Source organism: Pinus tabuliformis, chromosome 5_1, assembly GCF_031772625.1.
Source record: "Pinus tabuliformis cultivar Carrire ecotype Pingquan chromosome 5_1, CPIR1, whole genome shotgun sequence".
Classification (NCBI taxonomy): domain Eukaryota; kingdom Viridiplantae; phylum Streptophyta; class Pinopsida; order Pinales; family Pinaceae; genus Pinus; species Pinus tabuliformis.
Window position 1 is genome coordinate 474,703,134 of NC_142305.1, and position 11,347 is coordinate 474,714,480.

Sequence of the window (11,347 nt, forward strand, 5' to 3'; positions counted from 1 at the left end):
ATTAAATAGCACCTGATTATAACATAAAACAAAGCATATTCAACATATAGACCAAGGAGTACATGAAATAACTCATAAACAACAAGTTATTGAGAAGAATGGACTAATTTCCATTAAAGGTAATCAAAAGGAACCATTACAACCTGAGCCTTGGTGTTGTGCAAGCTCCTTCCAGGGTCCGCAAGAGTTCTCCTTTACTTTGACAAAGCTCACCCACTTCCAAATAGAACAAGCAAAGATGACAATCTCTCCTCACAAGCTTCTAAATGGGAGTCCTAATTCCTGTAGCATTTACCCTTAGAAATGTATAGCTTTCAACCTCCTCTCCTTCTGGCCCAATGCCTGTATTTATAGTGTTCAAGAGGAAGTTAATCAGGTCGACCATCAATGGGATAATCCCCTCTTTGGTTGGGATAGCTCCCCTATTGATGGGATAAGTTCCTCTTTGGTAGGAGTGCATGAACCATCTGGAGGCGCTCAATACACGTCGAACAACCTTCTAGAATGCTCTAGAAATGACCACAAGTGACTTTTTAAAGATGAAACTTGCGCATTTTAACCTTTTCAGGGGGACGCACCTGCACCTTTACATACAGAGCGTCCAAAGATGCAGCTTTTGTGAACCTTGGGTGCGTCCCCGCAGGTAAGGTTGAGAGAACCTGCGTCCCCAGAGATAAATACATTTAGAAAGACTTTCTCTCTTTTTTGGAGTTTGACGTGGAGAGCAGAGGCATAAGACTTGCCTAAGAGGGTAGTATGACTGTTGATAGAGTCATCCTAACTGTAAATAGTCATGGTGACATTTTTTAGTGTAACAGTGGTGAGCCTAAATCTTTCCAGCAACTCATCGACATAAGACATGTAGATGCCCCCTCATCAATAATTGTTCGATGAACAGTTTTGTTGAGGGCTTTCACTTGAATAAGGAAAGCTAGTTGAGCTGGTAACTGAGGGTCATATCCTTTATGATCAAAGGCGACAAGATTGGAATCCATTGGGTCAATTCCACCTATTGCTGATAATAAAGCTTGTTCTTGGGAGAAGCAATTTTGCGGTACCTCAAGTGTCGACATAACGGACGGCGATTGGGCCAGGTCCTCTATCTGTGCTATTTTCGCACAAGGATTAAATGTCGATTTGTGTACTGCTCCCTTTTGCGACTTTATTATTGGCTCAGGGATGATGGGTGGCACAACTTCGGTCAAAGTTGTTGTCGAACTACTAGGTTGTTCATTAGCCTTGTTGTTCGACAGCTTTGGATTCCTGTAATCCTTATTCCTCGTCAAAGCATTATTTTTCTGCTTTGAGGTAGACAACATAAGCACTTGGGATCGGGAAGCATTTTGATTAGCAACCAGATTTTGACCTGGATTACGAAACGGATCAGTCAATACTGCTGGGGTTTTTGAACTCTTAAAGAGTTTCTTAACTTTAGCTATATGTGGACAATCTTTCGTCCAATGATCCTCATCGCATATATGACACCCTGCTGGGGGTTTCCTTTTTCTCCCTTTCTTTTTCTTCTTGCCCCCTGGTTGCTTCAGTTGTTTGCCCTTGTTGGTAGACATGGCATTTACTTCTGAGGCAAGAAGTTCTTCATTTGCATTTTGACTATAAATTTTGTGCTTGCCAATCACGCCATCGTCGGCGTGAGAGTCATTGTTTGATTTAGGAGGAGGAGGAATTGAGAATTATGGTCTAGGGGCGTCAGGTATTTTGTCGTAGAGCGTGCTGGACTGAGTATAGACCAAGTCCAGATATTGCACACGAGCGATAACCTGCTCTTCCGTTACGACCCCCCCCTTTGCCACATCTTCCGTGATGGCAGGAAGTAATGACTTGATAAACCATTCAGCTAATAGCTGATGGGGAACGTATGTTTTTACCATCCTATGACGACGTCGCCACTCATGTATATGATCAGATATGTGGGTGGCAGTCATCTGTTTGAAGTTGGTAAGGAGTTCTGTTCCCGTTTCATACCTTATCGGTAATTGAAAATGGGTTAAAAAGGTTGTGGCTAAGGTACTGAAGTTGTCGAACGAAGTTCTAGGCAATTCAATGTACCCTTTTGCCGCTGGACCCGTTAACGTCCTCTGAAAGAGGCGAAGTCTTATCGAATCATCATTCAGAGTGTTCGATGAACACCATAGATGGAATGTCATCACATGATTCGACGGATCTTCACCCGGATTTCCATTAAATTTAGGAATATCTGACGGAAGTTTATGCGGAATTGCTGGCCACCAAGGGGCATAAGAAATTGGATCATTCGTCAGCCGGTTTAGATCTGGTAATTCTAGAGTTGCTACAAAGGGCAACTGTTGTTTCAGGTTAAGCGAAGCATATCCAGGATAAGATGGTATCGCCTGAGCAATGGATCTTTGCAGACTAGCATAATGCTGGCAACTTTGACAAGGTTGATGGGCATAACCATTATAGTATGGTTGTCCATTACTTACAAAGACTTGTTGCTCAGGTCCTTGATATGATTGCTGGAATGGCGGTTGTTGAGATTGAACCAGCTCTGGTTGTTGGACCATTTGCTGTTGACCAATACTGGATGATTGACCGGGAACATTCACTATAGCAGGTATGGTGGGAATATTCGACACAGGGTGTACTGGTTGCATTGAATATACAACCCCTGGTTGTTGAGGCAGTATTGGTACCCAACCGCTGGATGTAATTCCAGTTTGACCTGAACTTTGTTGTAAACTCCCATATGGTTGTTCTCTGGGAGGGAACAATGAAAGAGCATACTGCCCTCCATATGGTGGAAATCTAGTACTTAAAGGGTAAATTGGCCTTTGAAGACACATTGGATCAATTTGTTGAGTTTCAACATAAGAAATACCAGATGATAATCTGGATGAAGAAATAGGAACTAACCATGTCGTTGTCCCTGATGGGACTCCGGCTTGTTGTTGACAATTTGCCGGGATAGATGGTATACCAGCGAACATCGTTGGAGTAGCAGCAGGAGACTCTGCTGCTGCTATGTCGAACGATGTAGTCCTATATGTCGACGGTTGTTCAGACATATCTAGTCTATCCAAAAGATTTCTTAGCGATTCTACAGGAACTTCCACTTGTGGTGGACTAACTTCGAAGATCAACGAGGGAAAGGTGATGATTATTCCGCTTAAAATAAATTTTATAACGACGCTTTAGACACAACTTGCTTTTTCAGTTTTAAAGAGTCGAGAAAAAGCTAAAGATGACTCTAGTCTCCTTCGATGTTTTAACGAGCCCGAAGTGACAAATGCTCGGATGGACTTTTTCAGTTATAGAGTTTGAAAAAGGCCAAAAGAAACTGCTCTGGAGTTCTAGGTAGAGGGTGTGCCAAACCTTTCGCAAAACCACAGAATACGTTTTACGGTACGAGTGGTCGATCTTCGTGAATGTTGTGTTCACTGCATTGCGATCAGTAGGGCGGCCGACACGGTTTCCTATGGATAAAGGCTTTGATCCTATAGGGGTCTCCCAATATATACGCGACGGTACATGGGAGCACAAGTCCGTATTGATACTTATCGCTTCACCATGGAGGAATCACCCAACCACTCAATGCTAAGATATCACGTTTAACGACGTCAGAACACGTCTCTAGCTTAGACCTCTATGTGTTTGCATTATGTTTCAATGCGTTGTTATGTAAATTCAATTTATTTTAAGGTTGATCTTGTTTAGCAGTTTGCCTTTATGGATCACCACGATATGTATAGTAACACTCCTAAATGCAGTCTAAGATGATAAGCAAGCTTTTCAATCTTTCAACTTTGAAAACCTTAACTACTGAGGGAAAAGAAAGATAACACCTTTTCACACAGATCGTAGAGCACACACTAATGAATTTTCCCTAAATCAACATGCAAACTGTCATAATGCACATGCACAATGCAAGTATTTCTTTTCTCTTTCTTAATGTTGGTGCAATACAAAAAGAAAGCTGTTGTATAATTTCGAACTCAATTTCAAGTGAAAACAAACAAGCTTGTCCAAAATCAAAATACACCTTAAGATTTACTTTTTTTTGACACTAGAAATATATAAATTCAAACCATATGACGAAAGTGAAAGCTCAATCAGCTATGAACAGCAAACAAACTAACTCTTAAGATCAAAACGACACTTAATCACAGGTCTAGATGTAAGAGGCCACAACAAGACTAGTTCACTTTCGTTATGGGAAACTGTAAATGTACAAGAAATACACAAAGAACAAACACAGTTTCTTTATACAACCGTGGCGGAATAGTGACAAGGAAAGTTGGTTTCAGATAGGCACATTGACTGGTAACAGGCAACAAAACAAGAGTGAAAACAGGGCAAGAAACAGCAGGAAGCCCCAGTAGCACAAGGCAAGACTGGTCCAACGCAGGTGGGACACTGTCTGTTTGAACTTCAGCGTAGGTAGCCCCTTCAGGAACTGTGCTGAAATGCAGACAGCCTTTGTACAGCCTGCACTGAAGAACGAAACTTTCGTTTCTCTTGGTTTCCGGGTCACAGATTGCTCAAAAATTCACAGTTTTCGCTCAAATCAGAAGCTATCAGTCAAGGACACACTAAGGAATGAAAAGAAGGATGAAAAGCTATCACTAAGAGCTTATTAGAGTCCTTGTGGATCAGCTCTTCAAATCATAAACTTGCCCAGAAACTGAGCTAGAGTAGTTGCCCTCTACTTTGTATTTGAAAGATCCAAATACAGTTCGATTCGGTACTCCCCTTGTTTATGAAATGAATAGCAAAAAACACAAACAACCAACAAGATACGATCCCCAGTGGAGTCGCCAATTTGTTGTTGGGAAAAGTATCCAATACGGAATGACCCTATCCCACTCTAAGGGCGATAGTACCTCAGCAACAACTGAATGCAAAGCTATTCAAGATTACTTCTTTATGAGATGTAAGAGAGAGGAGAAAGGGATCCACTAACCATTATCTTCTGCTAATGGTTGATCCAATCTTCCCTCTTTGCTGCTTGCTCCCAGCTCCCTGCTCTTTCACTGGCCCAGCTACATAAAGATCCTGTAAAAGCACAAGAAAGGGAAACTACAAGAAGCATACATCCATAATTGATTCAAGGATTAGAATAAATCAAATATACAAGTATCAATACGCCACAGAGACACATGCATAGAGAAGAACCTCAAATACTTTATTAATGGAAGAAGTGAAGTTCTGAGAGTGTTACAACCATAAGAGGCCCAGTCCAGCAACACCTCCCAGCAGAAAGAAATCTCCTCTTCACCTCCTTCAAAGCAATCACCCAATAGTTCTATACTCAAACCAACAGCACTTCCTTACATTCACAAGATTCCAGCCTCCATAGACCTCATGAGAGAGCTCTATATATAGGATTTTTGGAGAAAGGATGAGTCAGCTTGAGGCTGGCATGAAGCTGACTAGTGTCCTCTCCCACTTTAGTTATACTTCAGTTCTTGAGTCCACTTGGAGTTTCTTGCTTCTGTTAAACTCACATGGACAGCACAAAATATATGAAAGATAAATCAGTGAGTACATTTTTATTAACATAAGATACACATTTATAGTACAATAGGTGACTCTTGGGATTCAGATCCCAAGGTCTCTTGGACTGCTTTTGTCCATTCGAATTCCACACTAACCCTTTAGGATTAGGTGTCCAACATTCCCCCCCTTAATCCGAAGTGTTATGTATGAGTCCAAGAAGAGAGCTGTAATACAAAATGTGCAAAAGATGTATGGCAGCACTAGGCTGAATGTGCTCTATGAAATGTTGGTAAAAAAGGGCGGTGGTTTAAGGATGACCACCAACACTGGAACGCTTAGTGCAGTTCCCGGAACTCTTCCAAAACTGGCAAGAAACTGAAGTTTTCTGCTAGAGGAAGTGATCCTATTGTTTTAAAGAGGGAAACCTTCAACCATAAAAGGGAGGTCTCACCCCGCATAAAAGGTAAAACTTCAACCTGAAAAGGGAAGTCTCAACCTGTGATGGTTTAAGGATAACCAACAACTCTGGAATGCTTAATGCAATTCCTGGAACTCTTCCAAAACTGGCAAGAAGCTGATGTCGTCTGCTAGAGGAAGTGTTCTCAATCTGTGATCACGGGCATCTTTGTCTCTGGCTGCAACTCTGAAACTGGTGTGGCAGGTTGTGGCTCAGGCTTGCTTGATGTGACTTTGAAGCTTGTAGATGACCATCATTTCCCCCCCTGTCATGTACAAGGTGAGAAGATGGAGAAAACTCAACTGCAAGACTGTTCAATACTCTAGAACAAGTTCTAACATGTGTTTGGAATATCTTCTTGGCTGTTGATGCCCATTGCCAAGAAGCGATCCATCCAAGATGAATCTTTGTTCTTGCAGGACATTTGTTTTCGAAGCATTTGTGTGAAGAATGGCTGGTTTTATGACAGTGCTCACATGGATGAAGATCAAAACAGTGATCTTTCAGATGGCCAACTCGGTCACAGTGTTGGCATTTCACGATCTGTTGTTGTTGTTGCTGTGGAAGAGGGGCAGAGTTTGGAACGGTTGAAGCTAAACTGTCATTAGGAGCAGGTGAACCGTCATTAATGAAACCAGCACTCTGAAACTGAATGGGCTTGGCATAGTCTGGAATATGAAAGGACAAGTCCTTGTCATATCCAAGACCAGTTTTGTGCTTGTTGTGGACAAGCTGTTCCCAAGGTCTGATGATGGGCTTGGGAGGTGCAGGCTGAGTTTCTGCATCTGCATGTACAACTGCTGCTTTATTTGAATGAACAGTAACATTACTGACTTGCTGTTGATGGGTTGCAGTCTCAATGTTCTGAACAGAAATAGGTTCAGAATGATGACTCCACTGCTGTAATTCTTCCTGCTGTAGCTTTGTTTCCAGCTGCAAAAAATCAACTTTGTCTTGTGCATATTGTAGACATGTCTGAATTTCTGAGAGAGATCCTTTGCTGATTTGGAATGTTTCATGATTAGAGGAATGTATCAAAGTTTTTAAGAACTCTAATACTTCAGTAATTTGAGGCATATTCTTCATTGTCAAAATTACACCCCTTTAAAACACTGATTACAACTATAACCCAATGAGTAAAAGTAACACCCACTCACAGTACAAAGACACAGAAAAATCCTTTGTGCAGCAAATGAATCAAGAAATAGAAACTATAATGAGTTTTAAATACAGTCCCACAACTGGGGCAGCAACAACTGCAAACTTGCTTGGATCCTTCAAATACTCCTTCGCTTTTGAATCAGAAATGATGGCTAACAAAACTCTAATAATTATAACACTGTCATGGACAGGACTTGAATACTCATATGCGTTGACTATACGAATCAGTATCCTCTGATCTTGCCCCTTTCTTCAAAAAAAAACAATAGTCCACTTCAATATTTGAGATACCAGATTTGCATGATAACAAATGATTTTCTGCAAATAGCTGTTATGCAGGCTCAATATAAAAGGTCTTCTCTACTGTACTGTACATGCTATGTTTAGCAGGAGCATTTGAATTCACTGCAACCAAACACTTCCAAATATAAAAGCTTTAAATAACATCGGCACAACCTTCAAGAAAAGAGCTCAACGCATACCACAAACCAGAGCCTTCAATTCAACGCAGAATCCAACAGAGTGCATACCAGCATATGACATTCAGCACAAAGCCTTCACGACTTGCCGAGAACAAAAAACATATCAATACATTGTTATATTCTCACCGGATCAACCTCATTACATTCCAACACACTATCACTTAAATGAACTAGTCGAAGGAAACAACATAACAAGAGCTAGCTAATATGGTGGTTACATGCTGCACAGGTCATCAACAACCCTTTCGACTACTTCTGGTCTTTGGTAGGTTACTCCTTTATTGTGGATGTTTATCTATATAAATGATGCTTATAATGAAGATCAACACATTTTCCCAGCATTAGCTCTTCGAAAAGTCCAAAGAAGTAGCCTTCCTTGATGCAGAGAGGACAGTGCAGTTTGCTCGGGCAAAAGCTTCGATGGTAGATGATTTACAAAATAGGAACCAGAAGTTGATAAAACAGATTGAAATACATCGGCAAAAGGTTGCAGAAGTTGAGAAGTTATGTGAACTTTTTATCCATCTTTGCCACATAGTATGACTTTATATGGCCACTGTCAACTATGTCAGGCATAATATTTTTCCTTACGTATGAAGTCTTCATGTAGTTTAAAAATTCTATGTAGCTCCGCTTCAGATCTTGGCGAACGCATTGTATCTGCTCCATATTTCTCTGTTCAATGGCTCAATAAACCTGATTCTCATGATCCTCGTAACATTTTATGCAGGTCCATAAAATTTGTTGTACACCCACGGGACTTTCACACGATAAAAACAAACCAAACAGTTGGATTCTCATAGTCATCGACTGTATCATTCAATGCAGGCTCCACTAAAACCGACTTCAAGATGACGTTGTTGATGAGGACATTGTTTCAAATCTGAACCAGATTCGATTCAACTCAGCTGCTTCTCTCAGCGTTCCATCACAATAGCTGCACTATGACGAAAACCTTCGGATGGTAAATGCCCGCTCCCCATTTCTGTTTTACTGGACGGTGTTCCAAGATAAAACAAAACTTCACCTCCCAAGGCTACTGTAGCTGCGTCATAAGTAAGAAACTCAAACAGTGAACCAGGCCACCAATGACGTTTACGGGATCCTATATGCGACGTCTGTGCAACAGAGCTTTCCGGAGATTTATATTATGTCTGCCAGGATGAGCGGTGTAGCTTCAGATTAATAAAAAGCGGCCATCAATCAAACCAATGGATACCGTTCCGCAGAAGAGCGAATATATCTTTCCTTGTTAGACGTGCCCCGCCCATTCTCCTCCTTATGGAGTCCGTGGTATCGATTTAAAACGCACCTGTCCTGGCGATGCCAACACTCTACCTCGTATCTACGTTACCTAATTTTTCTTTCTAACGCAATACGCCAGTATAATACACGAACAATATAAACTTTCACAACAAAACCTCAAGGCCACTGTGCATATCAATGTAATATCTATGCCCGTGGTACCTCACATGTGACCATTGTACTGCGTTACCGCGTTTCGAACCTGGCAATTATCTGTGGGTAAAGAAAATCTCTGAATAGGAACAGAACGAACCGTCTATATGCTAAAGATAATGTCGAGTGTCTAAGGAAAACTTACATGCATATATTGTGTGCACATCTTCCACCTGGACTCAATCACCCTCTGCATCCACAGCACATCCTTCGACTGCAGGAAACTCCTCTGTGCTGTCTTCAACCGGGGTGAACTCCACACAATTTACACCACGTTTCCACGTTCTTCAATTTGACACCATTCTTTTCATGCGTGGATTGGAGCAGTGTTTTCCAGAATAACCTGCTTCTCCATCAGACTCCAAACCTGACCATGCTTAATATGACAGCGTTCAACGAGAGAGTGATTTTTTTTTTTTCCAGCAATCAACGGAGCCAACGCATGCGCTTTTCATGGACCATTCATGATTACAGCAAACCCAACGTAATTACAGCAAATCAATAGTCATAATTACAATAAACGTATGGAGCAGAGCGCAGGTAATGGCAGAGAATGAGAGCCCAAGTGCAGGTACGGCAGACAAAACGCAGGTAATGTCAGATAGAGAGTCTTAAAATAGCCAGAGCTAGGTGCAGCGTATACAGTGCCAGAGGTCAGGTAGGAGAGGCAGCAGATTTTTTTTTTTTTTGGCAAACAATGAATTAATGGAGCTTTATAGGTAATGGGCAGAACTAGAAAGTCTGCACAAATGATATATACATAGAGACCACAAAACAAGTGGCTCAAATTGGGGCAGGACCAGCAATCGCCTGCTCTGATACCATGTTAAACTCACATGGACAGCACAAAATATATGAAAGATAAATCAGTGAGTACATTTTTATTAACATAAGATACACATTTATAGTACAATAGGTGACTCTTGGGATTCAGATCCCAAGGTCTCTTGGACTGCTTTTGTCCATTCGAATTCCACACTAACCCTTTAGGATTAGGTGTCCAACAGCTTCCACTTGGAGATCTAGATCCTCTTACTCATCACAAGGCGAATTCCCTGATCCAAGTGTCATCTTGGAAGCTTCCTGGGCATTTGACACCTCGCAGAATGACTGTGCCACTTGGCCAATCTCGCCCAGCACAGGTAGCCTTCATTTATTTTGACATTCAGCGCAGGTACAGAGTGGAGCAGTTGACATTCAGCGCAGATGCTCAGTGGAGCAGCTGACATGATCCAGAAATAGCCTGTTTTTGAGTGTTTTCAGGTGGAGAACTGATTTTCAGTGATGTGGTTTGCTGACCTTGTTCCTCTAGGGGTAAGAACAACATGTTTAGGGACTTTGGATCCCTCAGATTATTGACATTTCATGCTTCATGCTGTTAGGCACAAAAATGTCTATAACACTATCCAAAATCTCCTTGAACATAATCATGAAATTTTTTCCTATCGGGTGTGGGATGAAATGAGGTCCCTGAATCTACCACCTAGGCATCAATAGTATTTTTTAATGAAATAATCAAAGCATCTTGTAACACATCACCTGTCACATTCACTGCATGATTGTTTTCTTTCTACGAGTCTCCTTTTTTTCCCTTCTGAGACTTGTAGTCTTTCTTCAGGTGTCCTTTCTTCCAATGTTTCCAACAAACTATCCCCGATATGGACATGGATCTGCCTTTCCTTAACTTACTGTAGTATCCCGGGCTCTTTCCTCTTTTCATTTTTCTTCCCCTAGTCTCTGCAGTCATTGCATTACCTGATTTCCCGTCAGAGCTTTTCCATCCCATTTCCTTGCTAAGGATTGCACCGACAACATCATCAAACTTTAAAGTACTAGATCGAGAGATGGAGTTACTAATGGACATAACTAAACCATTCCAATTTTCTGTAAATAAGCATAGAAATAAAATAGCCCTAACTTCATCATCAAAATTTACCCCTACATAAATTAACTAACTAGTAACTATATTAAATTCATTTAAATGATCAGCAACAGATCCACCTTCTGACATCTTCACTTTAAATAAATGCTTCATAAGGAATACCTTATTTTAGGCCAAGGGTTTTTCATATAATTTGGCCAATGCCGACATTAAACCCTTCTTTTTCCTTTCCTTTGAAATATTAAAGGCTACCAAAGCCACTAGGCGCCACCGTATTGTTCCAAGTGCCTTTCTGTCGAGAATATCCCATTATGTGTTTGTCGTACTTGTAGGTTTCCTTGTCTTTCTGCTCAATGGTAGGTACAAATATTTCTGATAAAGATAATATTCCATCTGCATCTTCGATAGCTAGTATTTTTGGCCTTTAATTTT